Source organism: Somniosus microcephalus, chromosome 5 (assembly GCF_052327205.1).
Source record: "Somniosus microcephalus isolate GS21.2 chromosome 5, FLI_Smic_1.0, whole genome shotgun sequence".
NCBI classification, from domain to species: Eukaryota; Metazoa; Chordata; class Chondrichthyes; order Squaliformes; family Somniosidae; genus Somniosus; species Somniosus microcephalus.
Window position 1 is genome coordinate 294,138,749 of NC_140991.1, and position 25,022 is coordinate 294,163,770.

General features: G+C 46.6%; 1 protein-coding gene across 2 annotated transcripts in view; it reads right to left on the bottom strand.

The window, feature by feature from the left end:
* gmds (GDP-mannose 4,6-dehydratase) overlaps positions 1 to 25,022 on the bottom strand; it is an 802,062-nt gene that overhangs the window by 423,695 nt on the left and 353,345 nt on the right. The window lies entirely within an intron of this gene.

Genomic DNA, 25,022 nt, shown 5'->3' on the forward strand with positions numbered 1-25,022 from the left:
TCATTCCAAGGGGATCCTTTTACTGGGACATTTTTAATTAATCCTGTCTCGTTACACAGGACCTGGTTGCTTGCCCCCTGGTCGGCTCAGTTACATACTGCTCAAGAAACCCATCCCTAATACACTCAATGAACTCATCCTCAAGGCAGCCCTGCCCAATTTGATTTGTCCAATTAATATGATAGTTAAAATCCCCCATAATTATAGATGTTCCCTTATTACAAGCCTCAACTATTTCCTGATTGATACTCCGTCCAACAGAGTTGCAACTGTTCGGAGGCCTATAGACTACGCCCACTAGTGTTTTTTTCCCCTTATTATTCCTTACCTCCACCCAAACTGTTTCATTATCCTGATCTTTTGACCCAATATCATTTCTCTGTATTACAGTGATTCCTTCCTTTATTAACATAGCCACCCCACCTCCCCTTCCTTCCTGCCTGTCCTTCCTGATCATTAAATAACCTGGTATGTTTAATTCCCAGGCATTGTCACCCTGCAGCCATGTTTCTGTAATGGCCACAAAATCATACCCATATGTAGTTATTTGTGCCATTAACTCGTCTATTTTGTTACGAATGCTACGTGCATTCAGATAGAGAACTTTCAAATATGTTTTGTGACACTTAGTTCCTGCTTTTGCCCTTTTTATTACTTTACCTTTCACTCCATACCTTCTGCCCCTTCCTGACACGCTCTGGTTTTTAATTTCCCCACTGCTACCTAAGTCTATGACCTTCTCTGTTGTCATTTTTATTATTTGCTCTCTAGGAACCTAACCAAACTAGTAACAATACTGTGGAGGAGGAATTCCTGGAGTGTTTTCGGGATGGTTTCTTGGACCAATATGTCGAGGAACCAACCAGAGATCAGGCCATCTTAGACTGGGTATTATGTAATGAGAAAGGATTAATTAGCAATCTTGTTGTACGAGGCCCCTTGGGTCAGAGTGATCATAATATGATAGAATTCTTTATTAAGATGGAGAATTAAGTTGTTGACTCAGAGACTAGGGTCCTGAATTTAAATAAAGGAAACTACGATGGTCTGAGGCGCGAGTTGGGTAGGATTGATTGGGGAATGTCACTCAAAGGGTTGACGGTGGATAGGCAATGGCAAACATTCAAAGACCGCATGGATGAACTACAGAATTTGTTCATCCCAGTTTGGCATAAAAATAAAACAAAAACGGTGACTCAACCGTGGCTAACAAGGGAAATTAGGGATAGCATAAGATCCAAGGAGAGGACATATAAATTGGCCAGGAAAAGCAGTAAACCTGAGGATTGGGAGCAGTTTAGGATTCAACAAAGGAGGACAAAGGGATTAATTAAGAAGGGGAAAATAGAATATGAGAGTAAGCTTGCAGGGAACATAAAAACTGACTGTAAAAGCTTTTATAGATATGTGAAGAGAAAAAGATCGGTGAAGTCAAGCGTAGGTCCCTTGCAGTCAGAATCAGGGGAATTTATAATGGGGGACAAAGAAATGGCAGACCAATTAAATACATATTTTGGTTCTGTCTTCACAAAGGAGGACACAAATAACCTCCCAGAGATGTCGGTGAACATAGAGTCTGATGCAAGGGAGGAACTGAAAGAAATCAGTATTTGTAGGGAAATGGTGTTAAGGAAATTGATGGGATTGAAGGCCGATAAATCTCCAGGGCCTGATAATCTACATCCTAGGGTACTTAAAGAAGTGGCCCTAGAAATAGTAGATGCATTGCTGATCATCTTCCAACATTCGATAGGATCTGGAACAGTACCCATGGATTGGAGGGCAGCTATTCAAAAAAGGTGGTACAGAGAAAACAGGGAATTACAGACCGGTAAGCCTGACATCGGTAGTGGGGAAAATGCTAGAATCCATTATAAAAGGTGTAATAGCAGAGCACTTGGAAAACAGTGACAGGATCGGACAAAGTCAACATGGATTTACAAAAGGTAAATCGTGCTCTTTTTCCGAGTGGCAGGCAGTGACTAGTGGGGTACCGCAGGGGTCAGTCTTTGGACCCCAGCTATTCACAATATATATTAATGATCTAGACAAGGGAACTAGATGTAATATCTCCAAATTTGCAGATGACACAAAGCTGGGTGGGCGTGTGTGCTGTGAGGAGGATGCCGAGAAACTCCAGGATGATTTGGACAGGTTGGGTGATTGGGCAGAAGCATGGCAGATGCAATATAACGTGGATAAATGTGAGGTTATCCACTTTGGTAGCAAAAACAGGAAGGCAGATTATTATCTGAATGGCAATAGATTGGGAGAAGGGGAAGTGCAACGAGACCTGGGTGTCCTTGTGCACCAGTCGCTGAAGGCAAGCATGCAGGTGCAGCAGGCGGTTAAGAAGGCAAATGGTATGTTGGCCTTCATAGCGAGAGGGTTTGAGTACAGGAACAAGGATGTCTTGCTGCAGTTGTACAGGGCCTTGGTGAGACCACATCTTGAGTATTGTGTGCAGTTTTGGTCGCCTTATCTGAGGAAGGATGTTCTTGCCATGGAAGGAGTTCAGCGAAGATTCACCAGGCTGATACCTGGGATGGCAGGAATGACGTATGAGGAGAGATTGGGTCGATTGGGCTTGTACTCGCTGGAGTTTAGAAGAATGAGAGGGGATCTCATTGAAACTTATAAAATTCTGATAGGACTGGACAGACTAGATGCAGGAAGGATGTTCCCGATGGTCGGGGAGTCCAGAACCAGGGGTCACAGTCTAAGGATAAGGGGTAGGCCATTTAGGACAGAAATGAGGAGGAATTTCTTCACCCAGAGTGGTGACCCTGTGGAATTCTCTACCACAGAAGGCAGTAGAGGCCAATTCATTAAATATATTCAAGAAGGAGTTGGATATATTTCTTAAGGCTAAAGGGATCAAGGGGTATGGGGAGAAAGCAGGGACCGTGTACTGAATTTGGATGATCAGCCATGATCGCATTGAATGGCGCAGCAGGCTCGAGGGGCCGAATGGCCTACTCCTGCTCCTATCTTCTATGTTTCTATGACAGTAACATTATATCATGTAACACAAAATGTACTATAGTTGTTCTCATGTAGCACTGCATATGCATCAATGAAAATAATCTATTTTCCTGTAATAGTGTATACTTCTTTCCTACTCTAATTCTTTTCGTGTTGCTTTCTCTGTCTTCATCTGCTAACCTCTTTAACTCTGTATGGCCGTCACAGACTTTTCTCAGTGTGATGTCTACGACCCCGATATTTACGGGGAGTGTGTGAGGGTGGCCCAAGAACCTGCCAAGGCCAGGAGGGCAAGCCAGCGTCAGGAGGCCACAGGCAGGGAGCCTTAGGAATGGTCCCCAGCAATAGGCTGGGGGGGTGGGGGGAAGGGGGCGGGGGGGGGAAGGGGGCGGCGGGGAAGTTTGGCAATTAGGGCAAGGGGGAGAGAGAGAGAGGCCACAATCGGCAGCGGGGAGGCTAAAGGTTTCCTTCAGGGGTCGGGGCGGGGGGGGGAGCACTGCTGCTCCTCCTAGCCCCACAAGGAGTGCTGGAAAAGGCACTTGCCTTCCCAGCAGCTCCCGCCTTCCTTTCACTGCCGGGTTTCCCAACCCCTGGGGAAGCTGCACAGCAACAGTGAATTTTAAATCGGGCAATGTGGCAGACCGATTTAAATATGTCTCCAGGAGGTGGGCGTGGGCGCGGTGTGCTGGGGAAGCATTCCCTATATTTAAGTCTTTAACCCCGCACCCCCACCCAACGTCCCTCTCCTGCCCGTCATGGTGAGGGTAATGTCGAGGCCTATATCACTCTGCCTGACTCTCTCATTGTTTCAATATCACTCTTTCTATAAGTCTCTCCTTCCCCGTCTCCTCTCTCTCCTGTAAGCCTCCAATATCTAAGCATTTTTCACACGTTTCTTTATGTATGTACTTAATATCTATCGCATCTTATTTAGAAATTGCATTTGTTGGATGTGCTTATTGCACACTGAATCCTGTGGGCTCTCAACATATACGCTTCACATGTATCGGATTCTAAGTCCGAACTCAAATATAATGAATTGTTTGCTAGAGTTAACCTAGTTTTGTAAAAAAGAGCTTATGGAGTAATGAGTGACAAAATAATCATATTGGATGGGAATTTCCTCATAGCTTGTCCCACAACGCTGCTCTAACAAACGCATGTAAACGGTGGCGGAACTGGACCAGCTCCGGGGAATTTCCTGGCCAGTCACATGCAGCGATGGAACGGGACCAGCTCTGGGGAAATTCCTGGCCAGTCACATTCAGTGATGGAGAGGGACCAGCTCTGGGGAAATTCCTGGCCACAGTCACATTCAGCGATGGAGAAGGACCAGCTCTGGGGAAATTCCTGGCCACAGTCACATTCAGCGATGGAGAGGGACCAGCTCTGGGGAAACTCCTGGACACAGTCACGTTTTGCAAGCAAATGCCTAAAAGGTTGATCCCCTCGATTCAGGAATGTTTCGTGAATAAGCCAACAATTCTATCAAGACAGTATAGAGACAATCAACATATTATTCTTGAGCTATTAACTATTATAATTCTGTTGGAAGCTTAAGATTTGGTGAAAACAAAAATGTAGGAATTATAAATGCTGAGTATTTTAATGAAGGCAAAGGAATGAACAAAAACAAAAGCATGCTCCTGAACAAGACAGTACAGCAGCAGAATGGAGTGAGCTGGAGCCAAAGCACCAGTGGGAAGCAGCAACCAGGATGATGGCAGCAGCAGGATGGAACGGACTTGGGCGAATGCAGCAATGGGATGGAGTGGCTTGGTGCCAGTAAGGCCCCAGTTCTCAGTGTACAAAAGAAAACCTAACCCTTACCTTGTTCATTGAGATGACTCAAGAAAACTACAGAATTTACATAATTATAAAATCAATATTTTAAAATTCTTATCCTTGTGTTCAAATCCCTCCATATCTCTGTAACCCTCAAAGAACTCTGCATTCATCTTGTGCTACCCCAGTCACTTCGCCCCAATATTGTTGAACGTGTCTTCAGCTGTCTCGGACCTTTGCTCTAGAATTCTCTGCCTCAACTCTGTCTCACCACTCCCTCTGCTCCTTTAAGACCCCCCTTAAAACCTACCTTTTTGACCAAGTTTTCAGACACCGCTCCTAACACTTTGGATTGGTGTCAATTTTTGTCTGATTATGCTTCTATCAAGCATTTTGGGACGTTTTCCTATATTAAAGACATTGTATAAATGCAAGTAGCTGTTGCTGCGGCTGATGTTGTCCTGACCTGTAAGGGCCTTTTACCAGACATTGGGGAATGTCCATGGCTGAAAGTTCTTGTTGTGACTTTTGAATGACTATGCATACATGATCACGCTTGTTTTACTGTTCTTACTGATATTGTGAAATCTACCGCACAATGTAAATGGGTCAAATTCCAAAACAGCATATTGTGGAACCACTTCTCATTTTCAAATCTGTAGAAGCAACAGGTTGAAGTTAGTCTTAAATGAGCTGTTACTTATTAATACTAAACATATGCTTTGGGCTCTTAAGTATATGGGACAGGCTAGATGGACCAATGGGTCTTCTCCTGTATGTTGGTAAGTAATCTAAATTTTAGATCAATTCAAATTAGTGTAGGTGTGCACAATATCCAGGGCTGCTTTGTCATGCAAAGTGTTAATTCTCCATTAAAATAACACGATTATTGCACCTGATAATCAGACTGTGTTTCAACCATCCAACAGCCTCAATACAGGTTAATGATGAGTTAAGCTGACAAGGCACAGCCATTCATCAGTGAGATGACAATGAAGCTAATGGGATTTCATTGTGCAAATATATAGTAAAAACTGAATTAATGAGTACAGGCTACCTCACCTGGAAAGCAAATTATGGCAGGTCTCTCACAGGCATGAAGAATGGAACATGACTTTCCCCGATCACCCAGCGAGTTTCCCGGCCAATTGAAGGAAGCGGGTCTGATGAAGTTATTTATGACGCGTCGTCAGCCGGTTTCCTTAAATGGACCATGTGCAAATTTACTTTGACATTTGTGCTGCCAGTGTTCTGCAGCATTGAGGTGCTGCAAATACTGACAAGCACTGCAGAGAGGTGCACGGCTGCACCCAGGCTCTCCCATGACTCCCTCCATATGCTTATGGAGGGAGTCAGAGCATGCAGGGCGGAAGAGACCTCCCCAGGAGACCAATGCAGCCTGGTTGCACATTGCACAGAAGGACACAAGCAGGGATGTCATTAGGAGGGCCAGGCTGCAGTGGTGCAAACCTTTCAATGATCTCAGTAGATCACGAAACGTTACTGTAAAGCCACACTCAACTTCATCCTGCTGTGCCACTCATCACATCCCCATCACTCTGCCTTCCCTACCTTATTCCTGCACATCCTTACTCACACCACTTACTTTGCACCTCCACCCATCCCTCTCTATCTACATTATCACTTCCCCATCTCATTAGCCACCCCTCACACTCACCCTAGTCCAATCATACCAACTAACAACACACAAGGATAGGCACTGTGTGTTTTAGCCAATGTTCATGTGAAGTTTCTGTTAATGTGCTGTCAAACACTGAAATCTTCATTTTCAACATTTTGCTTTCTTGGACAGATTTGTGTGTACCTTTGGAAGTGGTATAGTGAGTTGCAGTAAATGGTGAGACATAACGGTACCTCCCGCAATGCTGATGAGTGTGAAAGGAATGGCTTGAGCATTGTAGGGATGCTTTATGGTATTGATGTGGGATGGTGCCAACCTGGCGCATCATGTGCCAGCCAGGATGTGCAGCGTCAAGTGAAGTAAATCTGGCCATGGTGAGGCCATCGCTGGCGTCCCGGGCAGCAATGTGGTCGGGTGCTAATGCCCTGTGTCCTGTGCAGCATCAGGTGATTGTGGAGAAGGTTGGTGTTGTTGTTGGTGCTGTTGGTGTGCCTGGTGATGTTGGTGTTGGGGCTGATCATGGTCAGATTCTGAGGACCAAGGTGAGAGAGTATAAAGTGCACCCATGCTGATGGAATAGATGGCAGGTGAAGTAGAGATGACAGAAGCGACCGGTCAACAGTGGGAGAGGTAATGAGGTCAGATAATATGATCGAATTCTTCATTAAGATGGAGAATGAAGTAGTTGACTCAGAGACAAGGGTCCTCAATTTAAATAAAGGAAACTACGATGGTCTGAGGAGCGAGTTGGGTAGGATTGATTGGGGAATGGCACTCAAAGGGTTGACAGTGGATAGGCAATGGCAAACATTCAAAGACCGAATGGATGAGCTACAGAATTTGTTCATCCCAGTTTGGCATAAAAATAAAACAAAAAAGGTGACTCAACCGTGGCTAACAAGGGAAATCAGGGATAGCATAAGATCCAAGGAGAGGACATATAAATCGGCTAGAAAAAGCAATAATCCTGAGGATTGGGAGCAGTTTAGGAGTCAACAAAGGAGGACAAAGGGATTAATTAAGAAAGGGAAAATAGAATATGAGAGTAAGCTTGCGGGGAACATAAAAACTGACTGTAAAAGCTTTTATAGATATGTGAAGAGAAAAAGATTGGTGAAGTCAAGCGTAGGTCCCTTACAGTCAGAATCAGGGGAATTTATAATGGGAAACAAGGAAATGGCAGACCAACTAAATACATACTTTGGTTCTGTCTTCACAAAGGAGGACATAAATAACCTCCCAGAGATGCCAGGGAACATAGGGTCTGATGAAAGGGAGGAACTCAAAGAAATCAGTATTTGTAGGGAAATGGTGTTAGGAAAATTGATGGGACTGAAGGCCGATAAATCCACAGGGCCTGATGGTCTACATCCCAGGGTACTTAAGGAAGTGGCACTAGAGATAGTAGATGCATTGCAGGTCATCTTCCAGAACTCGATAGACTCTGGAACAGTACCCACGGATTGGAGGGTAGCTAATGTTATCCCACTATTCAAAAAAGGTGGTAGAGAAAAAGCGGGGAATTATAGACCGGTAAGCCTGACATCGGTAGTGGGGAAAATGCTAGAGTCTATTATAAAAGATGTAATAGCAGAGCACTTGGAAAGCAGTGACAGGATCGGACAAAGTCAACATGGATTTGCAAAAGGTAAATCATGCTTGACTAATCTACTGCAATTTTTGAGGATGTAACTGGTAAAATAGATAAGGGAGAACCAGTGGATGTGGTGTATTTGGACTTTCAGAAGGCTTTCGATAAGGTCCCACATAAGAGATTAGCGTGCAAAATGAAGGCACATGGGATTGGGGGCAAGGTATTGACTTGGATAGAGAGCTGGTTGGTGGACAGAAAGCAAAGAGTTGGAATAAACGGGTCGTTTTCCGAGTGGCAGGCAGTGACTAGTGGGGTACCGCAAGGATCGGTCCTAGGACCCCAGCTGTTCACAATATATATTAATGATCTGGACGAGGGAATTGGATGTAATATCTCCAAATTTGCAGACGACACAAAGCTGGGTGGGAGGGTAAGCTGTGAGGAGGATGTCGTGAAACTCCAGTACGATTTGGACAGGTTGGGTGATTGGGCAGAAACATGGCAAATGCACTATAATGTGGATAAATGTGAGGTTATCCACTTTGGTGGTAAAAACAGGAAGGCAGATTATTATTTGAATGGCAATATATTGGGAGAAGGGGAAGTGCAAAGAGACCTGGGTGTCCTTGTGCACCAGTCGCTGAAGGTAAGCATGCAGGTGCAGCAGGCGGTTAAGAAGGCAAATGGTATGCTGGCCTTCGTAGCAAGAGGGTTCGAGTACAGGAACAAGGATGTCTTGCTACAGTTGTACAGGGCCTTGGTGAGACCGCACCTTGAGCAAAAAAGCCACTAATGATTTAAATTGGGTCCCCTGCCACTGCCCGTCAGGTCTGCTCAGTGCCGGCAGACCCGACATCAGGAAATGCAGGTGTGCGCGTTTTGACAGCGGGTGCCCGACCCGCTGTCAATCATTTTAAATTTCACAGCTGACCCGCCACCAATCATGTCCACTGAGCCCTGGCAAAATCGTGGCCCTAATGTTGAATTGCACCAATTTGCTGTCTCAATCAAGATGGCTGTCAGTCTCAGTTGCTACTAAAATGCAAAATCATTGCATTCTGCAAAGCTGAATATATTTGTTTGACCTCAGTTGTGTTTCAGCACTATTGCACTGAGATCTTGTCTCTCAGTAAACTTTCTCTATTGTTCTTGATTTGATAGTAAACTCCCTGGGGGAGAAATTCAGTTGGTTGCGCCACCCATTAGCGCCTTAAGAGGGCGATAAGTGGGTCGCAAACCAGCTAGCGCCAGTGCGCGGCGATACCTGCGCCTCTCGTGAAATTAAGTGGACATTTAGCGGCGGCGCTAAACCGCAACGCCCGCTCAGCTGCGCACGCAGATCCTGACGTCATTTCAGAGTGCAACGCCCTTGGGGCGCCCGAACCGGAAATTCAGTGGCGTCCCCCTCCTTTCCGCCTGTCGCTCCCAACGACAGGTTGACTGGAACGGTTCCCAGTCACTGTGAGGCTGGGGGGGCGCTATTTAAAGGGGGCTCTTCCTGGCTTCTTTGTGGTAGCCATTTTTGGACCACTCCTTCTGAGAGAGAGAGAGATTTGCAGAGAGACAAAGGGAGAGAGATTTCTGCATTGAGTCAGCGCTCGCTGAGGTACTTTTGGCTTCTGACCAGAACTTTGTAGTTGCTTTGCTTTTTCACCGGCATAACTTTGAGTGGCCACATACTATGGGGGCTGCAATGGATGGGAACGTCGTGCTTCTCCATTACATTGAGAGGGCACAGAGACGCAGAGAGAGAGTGGCAATCATGGCCAGAGGGAGGAGGGCCAACAGGCGTCGGCACACGAGACCTTACGCTCCCAGGGTTTTCCGCCAACAGTTCTCATACATCAATATGTCTGAGGAGCAGTGTTTTCGGAGGCTGCGATTCAGCAAGGAGGTGGTCACTGAGCTCTGCCACCTGCTTCAGCCAGATCTGCAGCCTCAACTGAGGAGCAGGACATCTCTGTCGGTGGCAGTGAAGGTAACAGTGGCTCTCAACTTCTATGCCACCGGCTCCTTTCATAGAAACATAGAAACATAGAGATAGGAACAGGAGTAGGCCATTCGGCCCTTCGAGCCTGCTCCGCCATTCAATGAGATCATGGCTGATCTTTGTCTGAGATCATAGCTGATCTTACCAGTTCAGTACCCCGTCCCCACCTTTTCTCCGTAACCCTTAATCCCCTTAGCCTTCAGAAATATATCCAATTCTCTCTTGAAAATATTTATTGAATTAGCCTTCGCAGCCCTCTGTGGCAGGGAATTCCACAGGCTCACCACTCTTTGAGTGAAGAAATTCTTCCTCATCTCTGTTTTAAATGATTTGCCCGCTATTTTTAGACTGTGGCCCCTGGTTCTGTGCTCCCCGGCCATTGGAAACATTCTCTCTGAATTCAGCCTGTCCAGGCCTGCCATAATTTTATATGTTTCGATGAGATCCCCTCTCAATCTTCTAAACTCCAGTGAGTACAAGCCCAAACTATTTAATCTCTCTTCGTAGGTCATTCCCGCCATTCCAGGTATCAGCCTGGTGAATCGCCGTTGCACTCTTTCCATGGCAAGAACATCCTTCCGCAGATGGGGCGACCAAAACTGTACACAATACTCCAGATGCGGTCTCACCAGCACCTTGTACAGCTGTAGTAAGGTATCCCTATTCCTATACTCGAACCCCCTTGATATGAAGGCCAACATACCATTTGCCTTCTTAATCGCCTGTTGCACCTGCATGCTCTCCTTCAGTGACTGGTGCACAAGAACACCCAGGTCCCTCTGCACTTCCCCATCTCCCAATCTATTGCCATTTAGATAATAATCTACCCTCCTGTTTTTACCCCCAAAGTGGATAACCTCGCATTTATCCACATTATAGTGTATCTGCCACGTATCCGCCCATTCCCCCAACCTGTCCAAATCGCACTGTAGCCTCCTGACATCCTCATCAGAGCCCACCCCTCCTCCTAGTTTAGTGTCGTCAGCGAATCTGGAAATATTGCATCCAATTCCCTGATCCAGATCATTTATATATATTGTGAACAGCTGGGGTCCCAGGACAGATCCTTGCGGCACCCCGCTGGTCACTGCCTGCCACTCCGAAAACGAGCCGTTTATTCCAACTCTCTGTTTTCTATCCGCCAGCCAGTTCTCTATCCACGTTAATACTTTGCCCCCAATCCCATGAGCCTTAATTTTGCATGATAATCTTTTGTGTGGAACCTTATCGAAGGCTTTCTGGAAGTCAAGGTACACCACATCCACTGGCTCTCCCCCATCTATTTTACCAGTTACTTCCTCAAAAAATTCCAGCAGATTAGTCAAACTCGATTTACCCTTTGTAAATCCATGTTGACTCTGTCCGATCCTTTCCCCATTTGTCAAGTGCTCCGCTATTTTATCCTTAATAATGGACTCTAGCATTCTGCCCACAACCGATGTAAGGCTTACTGGTCTATAATTCCCTGCTTTCTCTCTACCCCCCTTTTTAAATATTGGGGTAACATTAGCTACCCTCCAATCCGCTACTGGGGACATTGCCAATATCTCCCAGTTCGCGGTGCATTGCTGCATCCGTCAAGTCACGAATGCCCTCTTTAAAAGGAGACGACAGTACATCTCCTTCCCCATGACCCCGGACAAGCAACAAGAACGTGCAATGGGCTTTGCAAGAATAGCGGGCTTCCCTATGGTGCAGGGCGCCATTGACTGCACGCATGTGGCTTTGCGGGCGCCACAAGAGAATGCCGAGGATTTCCACAACCAAAAGGGGTTCCATTCGTTGAACGTCCAGTTGGTGTGTGACCACAGACAGCTGATACTCGCTGTCAATGCCCGCTTTCCAGGCAGCAGCCACGACGCTTTCATCCTGCGCCAGAGTTCTGTGGCAGACCTTTGAGGCCCCGGCTCACCCAGGAGGCTGGCTTCTCGGGGACAAGGGCTATCCTCTGTGCACCTGGCTGATGACCCCGCTCCGTTCGCCCAGCACCCCTGCTGAAGAACGATACAATGCGAGCCATCAAGCTACCAGGAACATCGTTGAGCACACAATCGGCATGCTCAAGCAACGGTTCCGCTGTCTGGACCATTCCGGAGGAGCCCTTCAGTACTCACCTGAGCAAGTCTCCCACTTCGTTGTAGTGTGCTGCATGCTGCATAACCTGGCAATCCTCAGGACTCAGCCAATGCCACTAGACATTGGAGCACCAGCAGAAGAGGAGGAGGAGCAGCAGCACCAAGACAGGAGGGAGGCACAAAGTGCAAGGGCTGTCCATCAGCGGCTTATAGCAAGTCGCTTCTAGGCCCCCTCTGAGGGAATGGCTTCTGCCATTCAAAGAACCTGAATGGAACCGTCCCGCAACCCCTAGGCCGGTCAAGGCAACAATTAGTTCAAAGAGCAAACATGCACATTCTGAATAAAGACACTTCTTTATTTAACAAACTGTGTACCCTTCCCGCATGACAAAGTAATAGAAAGAAACCCCCCAAAAAAGTCAGTCACATAACTGGCTCTCACAACCTGGAGACAATGACCAAAACAGTAACAAAAATATGACCACGATCCTCAGCCTTCAATAAAACAATTAATAACATTTTGCCACACCTCCTACTTTTTGCCCTTCAAGGGTGATCTGCTTCGCTTGCGAGATTGGCCCCTTCCCACCCTGCAGCTCCTCCGCAATGGGACCCCAGTGGCTGCAGCAAGGCTGGGGGAAGGCTGCTGAGTGTCAGAAACTGAGACTGCAGATGCCCTTGAGGGACAGCCTGGACCAGCTCTGGGCCTGGAGGGCCCGGCTGCTGACAGCTCCAACTCTGCATGGGTGGCAGCAGTCTGTCCTACAGGTGGTGGCAGCTGCAGTGGAGAAGTGACAGTGCTGGCAGCAGGAATGCTGTCATCCTGAGAGAGGACAGCAACTCTCTGTTCGGCCGACACACTGACACTCCCACGGGGCAGCACTGCAGCATGCGGAGCAATCCGCTGAAGCACAGATTGCTGGCCTGCCGCGGCGCGGTGAGGGCCCCGGGGAATCCTGCCCGATCCAGCGAGGGTGGCAGCAGTCAGTGCTCGTGTGGCCTCAATCTGCGTCTGCATCAGACCAGCCACTGACTGCATTGCAGCACTTAGCAATTGCGTGGCAGCCGCCTGTGCTGCACCGACGTCCTGGACAATCCTTGCCTGTGCTGCGCCGACGTCCTGGACAATCCTTGGTTGTGCTGCGCCGAAGTCCTGGACACTCCTTGCCTGTCCTGCGCCGAAGTCCTGGACACTCCTTGCCTGTGACTCAATGGAATCTGGCATCCTTGCCACTGCAGCCATGAGCTCAGTGTGCCTGTGCTCTGCCTGGGCGCTCATTTCAGCGAGGAGCCACACCTCTTCTGCGCTCACTGTAGCAGGACTCGAGGCCAGACTCTCCCTCCGGGGAGAAGGCCGCTGAGCTTCCCCTACCCCCCTCGTGTTGCTGCAGCCAGCTGGGCCCCAAAGCTTCACCCTCCTCAGACCTTTCCCCCCTGCTCCCCTCCAGGGAAGACGTGTCCCCATTATGGCCATGGGCTGCCTCGGCTGAGGGTGGCACTGATGGTCCGGCTTCCTCCTCCTCGTCGCCTTCAGAATCACTCACAGCTTGAGGGCCCGCCTCCTCACCTGGTGAATCAGCATCTGAAAGCAGGGAGGTACAAGAGTGGCTTTAGCGTGAGGACAGGGTGGCAGCAAGGGAGGCATGAGTGCTGCGATGTACTGATTTGGCTCGAAAGTGGCAAAGGATGCTGGTGTGAGGAATAAGTGGAAGGAGAGAGGTCAAAAAGGTGATGACCTTACCATTGCTGTCCATAATGGGGTCGGCATCTCCAGTGACGACGGGGCCAATCATCCGGCCTGCCATAATCCGTTGGACTCGCTGCTCCAGATCGGTCAGGGCTTGAAGGTGAGGCCGGCCTCCCCCGGTCCGTTGCTGCTGCCTCCTATTATGCGCCAGCTTGCCCTGCAAGAGAAAGGACGGGCTCTGAGTACAGTGTGCAGCTCTGATCTTGGCTGCACTGCCTCCCATGGTCGAATAGCCCTTACAGTGTGAAGCCCTGATCTTGGCTGCACTGCCTCCCATGGTCGAATAGCCCTTACAGTGTGAAGCCCTGATCTTGGCTGCACTGCCTCCCATGGTCGAATAGCCCTTACAGTGTGCAAAGTGCTGAATGTGCGTGTGAGTTTCCTGAAAGGGCCATAGGTGTTGGATGAGGGCTGGGCATTGGGGCTTTCAGGACCCTTTGGCCATAAAGTGAGGTCGACATGCAGGGATGAAGAGGATTCTGAAAAGGGCACTCACCCGGACGACCCGAGTGAGGTCGTTGAACTTCTTCCTGCATTGCACAGGGGTCCTAGGCACCATGCTGCTGGAGGTCACTCTGTGAGCCACCTCCCTCCAAGCTTTGCGATAGTCGCTGGGCAGCGGCCTCCTGCCACTGTCCGGGTACAGGAGAGATCGCCTGCGCTCCACCGTGCCAACCAGAACCTGCAAGGCCCCCTCGCTGAACCGCTGCGCTCGCTCCCTGGCCCTCTCCATGGTCCTTGGCTTAAGTATGCCGCAACAGGTCTGTCCAGGCCGAGATTCAGGGCTCCGATGCGCAGAGTGTGGCTGCAATTCAAGATCGACCCTCCCCTTTAAGAGCTGACCGGCACCAGCGTGTCTGTGTGCAATCGCTAACTGACAGCACCTGCGCTGCACCCGCCCTCGGAGGTAGCGCCCCGCTCCTCCAGCTTAGCGCCTTAAGACAGTCGTGCAGCGCCTGTTTTAGCACTCCAAGCACCTCCTGGGGCGAAGGAGGCCAATTTAGCAGTAGGTGGCGATAATTTGCGCCGGGCCGATACTTACACCCCAAACGGGGCGATACCGAATTTCTCCCCCCCTCTGTTTTTCTTCCCATTGAATACAAGTCGAGGGGACGAGTGAGCTGCTGCTACAAACTTACCAATGTCATGAGGAAATGCCCATGGCTGACTTCTGCTCCTCCTAGGCCACGAGGAACCATACCAAAATGTTAAAAATGAATACTAATCTGAGCCCCTTCTGGCCTGATGCTGCTTATTGGCAGCTGGGAGGCTGTGCGAATCGCACATTTCAGAGTTAAAATTACATTGGGGTCCGAAATACATCATCAGGCCCCGACAGTTGAATATTTAGGAGGCCCTGCCTCCCTACATCAGCTGGCCTCCACGCTCCCAAAAGCCTAAGAGTTAAAATCATGGGGGGGGGTGGAGGGCAGGAATGTTGCAGGAACACTGCAGGTTCTGTCCAGTTGCCATTTTAACCTCGGGTCTGCGACGTTCCAGCTGGGAGGTCAGGGTTCAAATTGGGGCTTTAGTTTCCAAGTAACGTTTTGGCATTTGCCACAGCTCTCCTAACTCCATTTACCACATCAGGAGAAATTCTGAGCTGTGTGAAATATACACCCTCAAGCAGATCACATTTTTTTCCCCCCATGGCAACGGTCAGAGCTGATGGCGAGGGCTCGAGTCCAATGTTCTTAATTGCTTTGAAAAACATCTTCCATTTTTCCCAGTGCGTAATATCAGTAAGCAAAAACAGGAAGAGACAAATAGAAACACAAAGGCACTTACCCCGATGTTGAGAATCCTTCTCTCAACTCCCCCCTTGTGATAGACGAGTTCAACCAACAGTTCTACAGCCTGGGACAAAAGCTTGAGGAGACACTCTCAACATTGGCCCAGTAATTCGGGTCCCAACGCATGAGTACGCACGGGGTACCCACGCGTGGACCCGATGGAAGTGCCGGTTTCTTGCATGCACAGCGCATACGCGGGAAAACGGCACTTCCGGTCCCCTGAAAGCAGGGGTTAAGAGGTGAAACGTGTGCGACGTATGAGGCAGCGCGTGCGCGTTGAACTTCCTTTTTGTTTGACAGGTTTGCCCGTGCGTGAAGGCCTCCACTTTTTACACATTAAAAAAGCAGACGTAAGGACTTCATTTTAACAGGTAAGTGGTCAATTAATTAAAATTAGAACATTTTTTCCACAGGTTTATTATTTTTAAATACTTTACAGTAAGGTAAGTGTATTTTTAGCTCTGATTTTTTATAAAATTATTTTTTTCAAAAATTTAAATTATTGTTTAAAATGGTTATTTAATGTTATTTATAGTTGATTTAAATAGTGTGATGTTTAAAAAAAAATTATTTTAAGGTTATGTACTGTTTTGGGCGCCCGGAGTTTTCATGAGTTTGACAGGTCTTATGTCAAACTCATGAATGGACTTTTCCCTCCTCCGATTGGTTGCCCAGTGCTCACGTGATCCCAGCCGATGCACCGCACTAAGTACGCCGCTGGGTCACGCAAGCAGAGCGCGCCGGGAGCTGGAACGGGCCACAGACAGGAAATCCACGCAGGCCCAGGCCTCAACTGTCGGCGCGCTATGTAAGTGCAGGTCGGGGGCTTGCACCCGCGGGAAGCCCCCGACACGAATTTCTGGGCCATTGAAGTAAGTCATAACCCATCACAAAGTCATATAATGAGATGCATGCAATAAGTATATAGGACCTCGAGTGAGTGCCCAGTGTGCAACAGCAATAATTTATTTTAACCTTTTAAAAAGAAAATGTGGATTGACAAGGTGAGTCAAATGTTGTAATCCAACGTATTGTCTCAATGTCAGTTTTTAATTCAAGCCTCTGACACTGATCAACATCTGAATAACACGTGCTCAAGAGAAGAGAATCGTCTGGTTTCGTTAGATTTCAAATGGCTAGCCACACTCTTCACAAGATTGATTCACAGTTTGATTAAAACTGATTTATATTTTAGTTAGGAACCAAATTGTTTCCGTGAACCACAAAACAACCTGGGAATAAAAAGCAAGGATTTTTGTGCATCACCTAATTGAATAGGCAAAGTAATAAGACAGATGCTTCAGAATTACAGAAGCACTTTAATTCCAGGTAAAATGGAGATGCCGATTCCAGGTTGCCAAACGAATGCACGCATATTAGCAGTTTAAAAAAAAGACTGGAGGCATAGCGCTATATATATAGCAAGCCTCGCAACTCTCCCACATTCATGGGGAGTCTCACATGGGAATCACTACCTCCTGCCCCTCCTGTATTGTGGACTGTGTTGACAATCCTTCTGAAGAGGTGTCTGTCCCAACATTCATAGTAATAGTGAAAACCCCCCATTACAACTACAGGGTTTTCACTGTAGTCTGTTATACTGGCCATAGTGAGCAAACTGTGTTTGCATGAATGTGCCCGCCCATGGGTGGGGGGGGGGGGAAGGGGTCCGATCGCATGGGGTGGGAAATAGATTTTCTTGGGGCCGGAGGAAGCACAACTGCTCTTCCTGGCCCACAAGCAGTGCTGGAAAAGCGCTTACCTCTTCCCTGGAGCAGTCCTCGCCACCCTTTAGCTGCCGGGTTTCCCGAGGCCCGGAAAATCTAGCCAGCCGGCGTTAAAGCTAAAAGAGAGATAAAATCTGAGGCATGTAGCCTCATTAAAATATTTAAATGAGCAATCCCGCATCCTCGGAGCGGGTTGGTCGCCCACCTCCGTTAAAACTGTAAGTGGGGCGGGTTCGAGGTAACCAAGAGACAAAGATGAAAATAAAAAGTACACAAAGTAAGGTAAAAACAAAAGGGTATGGATTAGTAAAATTTGGGTCCATTCCGTCCAAACCTTCCATCCTTCTGAGTAAATGTTTAAGGGGTAGTGATATTGTAGATTTTACATCATGGAAAATCAATTTTCACACTATATTAACAAAATCTGCAATGCCACTGGGATGCTGTTGCTGAATTGATGAGCAAGAATAAAGCCATCTTTTAAAACTTTAAATACACATTTGCTGGATTGATAGTTGAATTTTTAGCGTTAGTAAAAGAGTGGATAGCATAGTCCGCTCTTCCCTAACTTAAAAAAAATGTATCCCCTTACTTCAAACTGCTTGAGTTCTTTGAGGAAGTAACACACAGGGTGGATAAAGGAGAACCAGTGGACGTAGTGTATTTAGACTTCCAAAAGGCATTTGACAAGGTGCCACACAAAAGATTATTGCTCAAGATAAAAAATCACGGGATTGGGGGTAATATTCTGGCGTGGGTGGAGAATTGGCTCTCTAACAGAAAGCAGAGAGTTGGGATAAATGGTTCATTCTCAGACTGGCAATCAGTAACTAGTGGTGTTCCACAGGGGTCAGTGCTGGGTCCCCAACTCTTTACAATCTATATTAACGATTTGGAGGAGGGGGCCGAGTGTAACATATCAAAGTTTGCAGATGATACAAAGATGGGAGGGAAAGTAATGAGTGAGGAGGACATAAAAAACCTGCAAAGTGACATAGATAGGCTAAGTAAGTGGGCAGAGATTTGGCAGATGGAATACAATACTGGAAAGTGTGAGGTTATGCACTTTGGCAGGAAAAATCATAGAGCAAGTTATCTTAATGGCAAGAAACTGGAAAGTACTGTAGTACAAAGGGTCCTGGTGCACGAAACTCAAAAAGTTAGTATGCAGGTGCAGCAAGTGATCAAGAAGGCCAATGGAATGTTGGCTTTTATTGTTAGGGGGATAGAATATAAAAACAGGGAGGTATTGCTGCAGTTATACAAGGTATTGGTGAGACCGCACCTGGAAACTGCATACAGTTTTGGTGTCCATACTTAAGAAAAGACATACTTGCTCTCGAGTCAGTACAAAGAAGGTTCACTCGGTTAATCCCGAGGATGAGGGGGTGGTCATATGAGGAGAGGTTGAGTAGATTGGGACTCTACTCATTGGAGTTCAGAAGAATGAGAGGCGATCTCATTGAAACATATAAGATTGTGAAGGGGCTTGATCGGGTGGATGCGGTGAGGATGTTCCCAATGATGGGTGAAACTAGAACTAGGGGGCATAATCTTAAAATAAGGGGCTGCTCTTTCAAAACTGAGATGAGGAGAAACTTCTTCACTCAGAGGGTGGTAGGTTGTGGAATTTGCTGCCCCAGAAAGCTGTGGAAGCTACATCATTAAATAAATTTAAGACAGAAATAGATAGTTTCCTAGAAGTAAAGGGAATTAAGGGTTACGGGGAGTGGGCAGGAAATTGGACATGAGTCTAGGTTCGGAATGGTCATGGCCCTGTGGGTAGAGCGGGCCCAGGGGCCGTGTAGCCTGGTTCTGCTCCTACTTCTTGTGTTCTAATTCTGTGTTAGATTTCAGGAGATGGTTTTATTCCTGTTCCTGGCTGGGGTGGAGATCGCCTTTACAGAAGGTAAGTATTGTAGAAAATATAGGGACAGAGTGATCTCCTGGAAGAGTTTCGATCACCTAGATGGGTCGGAGAGGAATTTCCCAGATTTTTTCTCCCAAATTGGCCATTGGGTTTTTTATCTGGTTTTTCGCCTCTCCCGGGAGATCACATGGGTTCGGGTGGGATGGAGTGTGATAGAAGATTTGAGGTTAGGATCAGATCAGCCATGATCTTATTGAATGGTGGAGCAGGCTCGAGGGGCCGATTGGCCTACTCCTGCTCCTATTTCTTATGTTCTTATGTTCTTATGATGAGCAGAGTTTTGCACATAGTATGATACAGCCCATCGTGCCTGTGCCTCTTGCGCTTTACCATAGCCCTGTAATTTTTTTCCTTCAAGTATTTATCCAATTCCCTTTTGAAAGTTACTATATTTGGCTGCACATCAACAGACCTCCAAGAACAGTGGTGTAGAGCCAGCAGTATAACTTAGTGCTGCCTGCTCACATTGCCCTAAAGTGAGTAGAGTCATCTTAAACTAGTACCTGCAGTAGAACAGGGCCATAAGTCTGCAGCCTCAGCTTCTACCCAGCAGACAGCTTTTAGTGCCGTGTACATTTATGCAAGTTGATCACTTAGATTAATTCTTCTGGAAATTTTACCTCAACGAGATTTAAAGTTGCTGTGCTCCCTTTTTCAATAAGCTACTTGTCAGTTTCAGTTCAATTTCTTACATTTGAAATCAACCAACTAGGGAGCTCCATGTACATGGCCATTTTAGATGTGGGGACTATCAGACCTAGATTACTGCAATTATAAAAAATGACTACAGTTCATTGTGAATGAGAGCAGTGTGCAGAACCTAAATTAAAACTCAAGTTTGAAGGAGCAATCTAAAAATACAGTACCGACATTCTACACATTGCATGGATTAAGCAACATATAATTTAAAACTGAATATGGGCCCCATTACCTACCCAATGGGACACTAAATTTTTACCACCTGTACCTTCACTATTTTTTATGCAAGAAAGCCAACTTCAATGCATTTTCAATTTAGCTTCAGGAAAACATTACCCATATTGAGGTAGGCTAGATATTTAATATTGTTTGCTTAAGTCTCTCTGGGATCTCCTCAGTTTTATAATTTTCACGAGCAATTTCCAATCCTAAAATAATAATTCTGATAAAAACACATGAGATGTGATAAATTTATTATTGGCTTAATTTTTAAGGCGATGTGTGAGGTGCTACTATACAGCTGATAAAACTTGCCACACATTTTCTTCACAGGCAAAATAGATTTTGTGTTGTCTTGTTTTTTTGTTTGCTGAGAAAAAAAAACAGCTTACTGGTATTATTTTCCTCTTCATCCATAAAAGGAGGTGGTAGAAACATACCAAGACACAAAGCACAGCAGCCTAGAAGACAGCACCACGCATTAAAAAATTCTGAGAAAGCTATGAAGCGGAACCAGAAGTATTTAGGGCCAACAATTTGGCAGGCCAAAATGTTCGACTCGAAGCAAATTATTTCCTGCAGTAAAGGCAGTGAGACAAGGGCCTTTCAGAACTGCGCACTAATTGTGAAAAACACATGTGAAAAAAGAACCCATAAAATAATACGACATGTACAGGACAAAATTCACATGAGTATTTGCCAAAAATGGCAAAGAGAATGTTTTATTAAATCTAATAATTACCTACATTGATTAAGAAACAGAAAAAAATGTATAATCTACAGTTCTATCGAGTGATGCTGTTTCCCTTATCTGTGATCACATTCATTGCAACACTAATTATTAATATGAATAGCACTGTGAAAAATAAGATTATCTAAAAAAATGTTTTAGTGATTTAACCATTAGTTTGTTATTTAGAGCAATATTTAAAGACTTTACTAGTCAGATAAGTTACAGTGCAAGATCAGAATTGCGTAGATGGGAAATTGATCTGTAAGTAAGGGCAGCACGGTAGCATAGTGGTTAGCACTGTTGCCTCACAGCGCCAGGGACCCGGGTTCGAATCCGGCCTCGGGTGACTGTGTGGAGTTTGCACATTCTCCCCGTGTTTGCGTGGGTTTCCTCTGGGTGCTCCGGTTTCCTCCCACAGTCCAAAGATGTGCGGGTTAGGATGATTGGCTATGATAAATTGACCCTTAGTGTTAGGGGGATTAAAATACGTGGGGTTACGGGGATCGGGTGGGATATGTGTCGGTGCAAGCTCGATGGGCCGAAATGGCCTCTATCTGCACTGTGGGGCTTCTGTGATTCTGTGAAGAGAATAAGGTTTATGGCCAGTAGGGGAATGTGATTAAGGGCAACTGGATAGAGTGGTTAGATTCAGGTAAAATACGTCAGTGAATACAAGCGAGGTCTGAGCTGAATGGGAAGAAAGGTGACTGGCAAATTGCTTTTTAAGCTGATGGGAATGGGTGTCGAATAAGGCTGGAGACTTTAGGTAAATGGAATCAAGGTCAGGTCCACCTATCACATTTGCCAAACAGGAGGTAGTTGTCAAAAATCATTCGTATGCAAAATACAGGTCTGTAAAATGACATCAAAGCTACTGAGACAGCAAGGATGGGGTACTAAAAAAAAAATTGGGATCAGGTTCGAAGGAAGTTGTGACAAATTGCTGTTACTAATTATTATATGTAGCATAGAAATTCTTGTACAGGAAACTCTTTTTTATCCGGCACCGACAGGACCGGCGTGGTGCCGCTTTATCAAAAAGTCCGGATTACAGGGAGTTATGGTTAAAAGGTACGAGAGCTCCGTACACAGCAACAAATCCAGGCTTCCCTGTTGCTTAGCAACAGGTGCAAGAAGCCCGGCCACAGACCAAGCGTCCCTGTTGCTTAGCAACAAGTGCAGGAACCCCCGATTACACAGCCAAGAATCAAGAAACGGCCACTAATATGAAGCAAAACTTAACTGAACCTACTCCTGAATGTTGCCGGTTAACTGAGATTTCCAGTTGTTTGGGTGCCGGTAAAGCGAGATTTTCCTGTACTGGGGATTTTTAGCCTAAAATATTTGGTCAATGTAGCGTATCTCAGCAGTGGTAATCACAGATGACAGAACACCAGTTTGTGTTATAAAAATCATTTACGCAATGAAGAAATGCCTGAATTTATCGGCACCAAAGAGATGTCCTGTGTATTCAAGACAAAAAACAAATCCCAATGTTACAAAGCTTGAGTTCAGTGGAGGTCATTTTGGTGAAAGGGTGAAAACAGGTGCTAAATGGGTGCTGTGCTAATAAGACACGCCTGTTTGAAAGTCTGGTTTTAACACACAATTTTGGTCCTATTTGCTGATTACCATAATTTGAACTTGCCTGGAGGTGCTAAAACAGACACTTGCAGGTTGAGCACTTGAGTGCTGGTTGTTGTGTATGTACCTTTAAGGGAAGAACTGGTTTTAGACTGCAGTACCGGCAGTGACCACCCCTGTATAAAAGGCCCTAGCAGGCTTCTGTATTTCAGTCTGACGTTGCCCTCCTGTTCAGTAAAGTACCTGTTAAACTGTTCTCCCGAAGTCCGTGTATTATTGAGGCGCGGACTTTACACTGGTTAGACGCAATTTTCGTGGAGCAGTGTATGTGGGCTGCATGCACTCACTTCCACTGAAGGTGTGGCGTGTGCTGGCTGACAGGTTTCAGGATGGCTCAGGGACCAAGTGAAAGGGCGCACAGGTTCTCGGACGCAGCGCTGGAGGTCCTGGTGGAGGAGGTCCAGAGGAGGAGGTATGTCCTGTACCCGCAGGGGAAGGAACCCACCTCGCCTTCCTGTCCTTCTCTCCTGCAGCAGCTAATGCTGCTTTGCCTGGCCTCATGTCCTCCTCCCATTCCTCCTGCAGATCAAGGGGGCCCCTAACAAGATGCCGGTGACCAAGCACTCCCTTTCTCCTGGTGACTCCTATAAGGTGTCCAATAAGGTGGAGTAGCACAGCACTCACCCCTTTTCGGTGAAGTCCTGAGAATTTACAGAATAAATATTGAGAGTGTTGGTGGAGTCTTGACAAAGTGTCCCAGAAAGTCTCCCGATGTGTTTCAAAAATCCTCTTCAAACCTCCAGCAGCAAGTGAACAATAAAAGGTGATATACCTTTAAGTAGCGCTCAAAATACTCAGCAACGACTAACTTACTCCCAATCAGCTGGTCGCTGTTCAGAGAGGGTATTAAATCAAATGCTAGCCACCAAAATGCCATGCAGCATCCTTAATGAGCACTAGCAGGCAATTTAAGTGCCAATCAGCCCCTTAACGATCCTCCGGGCAGCCGTTCCTAGCACAAGCTTCAACTCCTTTACCAAGATGGCGCCCTAGGCTAAGCCAGCGTTTCAGCTCAAGAACTCATCTTGGCCACCTCAGAGGGTCTTTACTGCCTGAACGAGCTGCCGGAAATTGCCCCCAATGTCTCTTCAGAATTTACATTTACTGCCCCATAACGAGTCTAGGATAACATAATCCATGTTTATAATAATAAAATTCCTTGTTATATCAACTGGATACTGTAACCATATGCATTTGTTATCTTCCAAAAGCTGAACTGATGTACACTTTAGTGAGACAAGTCCAATCATAAACCAACAGATTGACTTATTTTACATATATGAACAGAGTAACATTTACAATAAACCTTAACCTATTTCATAACACTCCATGTAACATAGAAATAACAAACCATGCCACAATATCACTTAAATATACTTTTCTGACCAGTAACTCCTCAAACTAGTTGGCACTAAGCTTAATTAGGGAGACTTTACAGTCCTGTGTCCAACTCCCTTCCCAGATCTCAGCAGACTTTCTGTAGACTCTCCCTATGTGTCCTTACTTAGCTGCACAGAAAACCTAAAGCTTGACCTTTGGCCCTTCCCCAGTTTCCCATGTCTGAGAATCGGGCAGTTGAGCTGCCAATCAGACCAAACTCCGCGGATCAAAAACCTCCCCCACGCACAACCCAGCCCTATTGTGCTGAATGAGAAGGAACCATTCTGACGCTGCGGCCTGGATTTTCCTGTGATTCCGCTAGCACCTGACTGCATTTTTATTAGGGTGGGACTAATGTTGTAAGCAAGCCAAGTTTAGAGTTGGAATCCCATGCCTGACTGGTATTCTGCCGCTGGAAGGAAGGGAAATTGGGTCTAATTGCAGTTTAAAGGGCCAGATGCACAGATTGCTATCGCGGGGAGTGGGAGGGGTGGCAGGGGAGTGGGGCAGAGACAGACAGACAAAGAGACAGAAGGAGAGAGACAGAGAGCTGGAGCTGAAGTAACAATTCCAATGGCAGGAAGTGGAGTGACTTCGTGAAGGTCTACAATGATCAAAGCCCCAAGAATTTATGAAACTGTGGTGAAGGTCTGGCAGAAATAAGAGCAAGACAAGAAAACCTATGCCACCCAGAAACAGAAGCCCCAGAAAAAGAAGGCTCAGGCAGTTTGGAGGGAGACAGCTCACAGCTCAGGCAGTCAGTGCCATCTCGACCGCCGAACGCAGTGCAGAGGCACTAATCAAGTAAACTGCTCTGTCCTGAATGGTGTTGAGCTTCTGGAGTGTTGTTTGATAGCACTCATCCAAGTGAGTGGTGAGTATTCCATTACACTCCTAACCTGAGCCTTGTAAATGGTGGCGAGGCTTTGAAGGGTTAGGAGGCAAGCCGCCTGCCGTTAAGTACACAACCACTGCTCTTGTAGCTATGGTGCGGATATGGCTGGTCCAGCTCAGCTTCCGGGCAATGGTTGATGGTGGGGGACTTGACAATGGGGTTACTCTGGAAAGTTAAGGGGAGA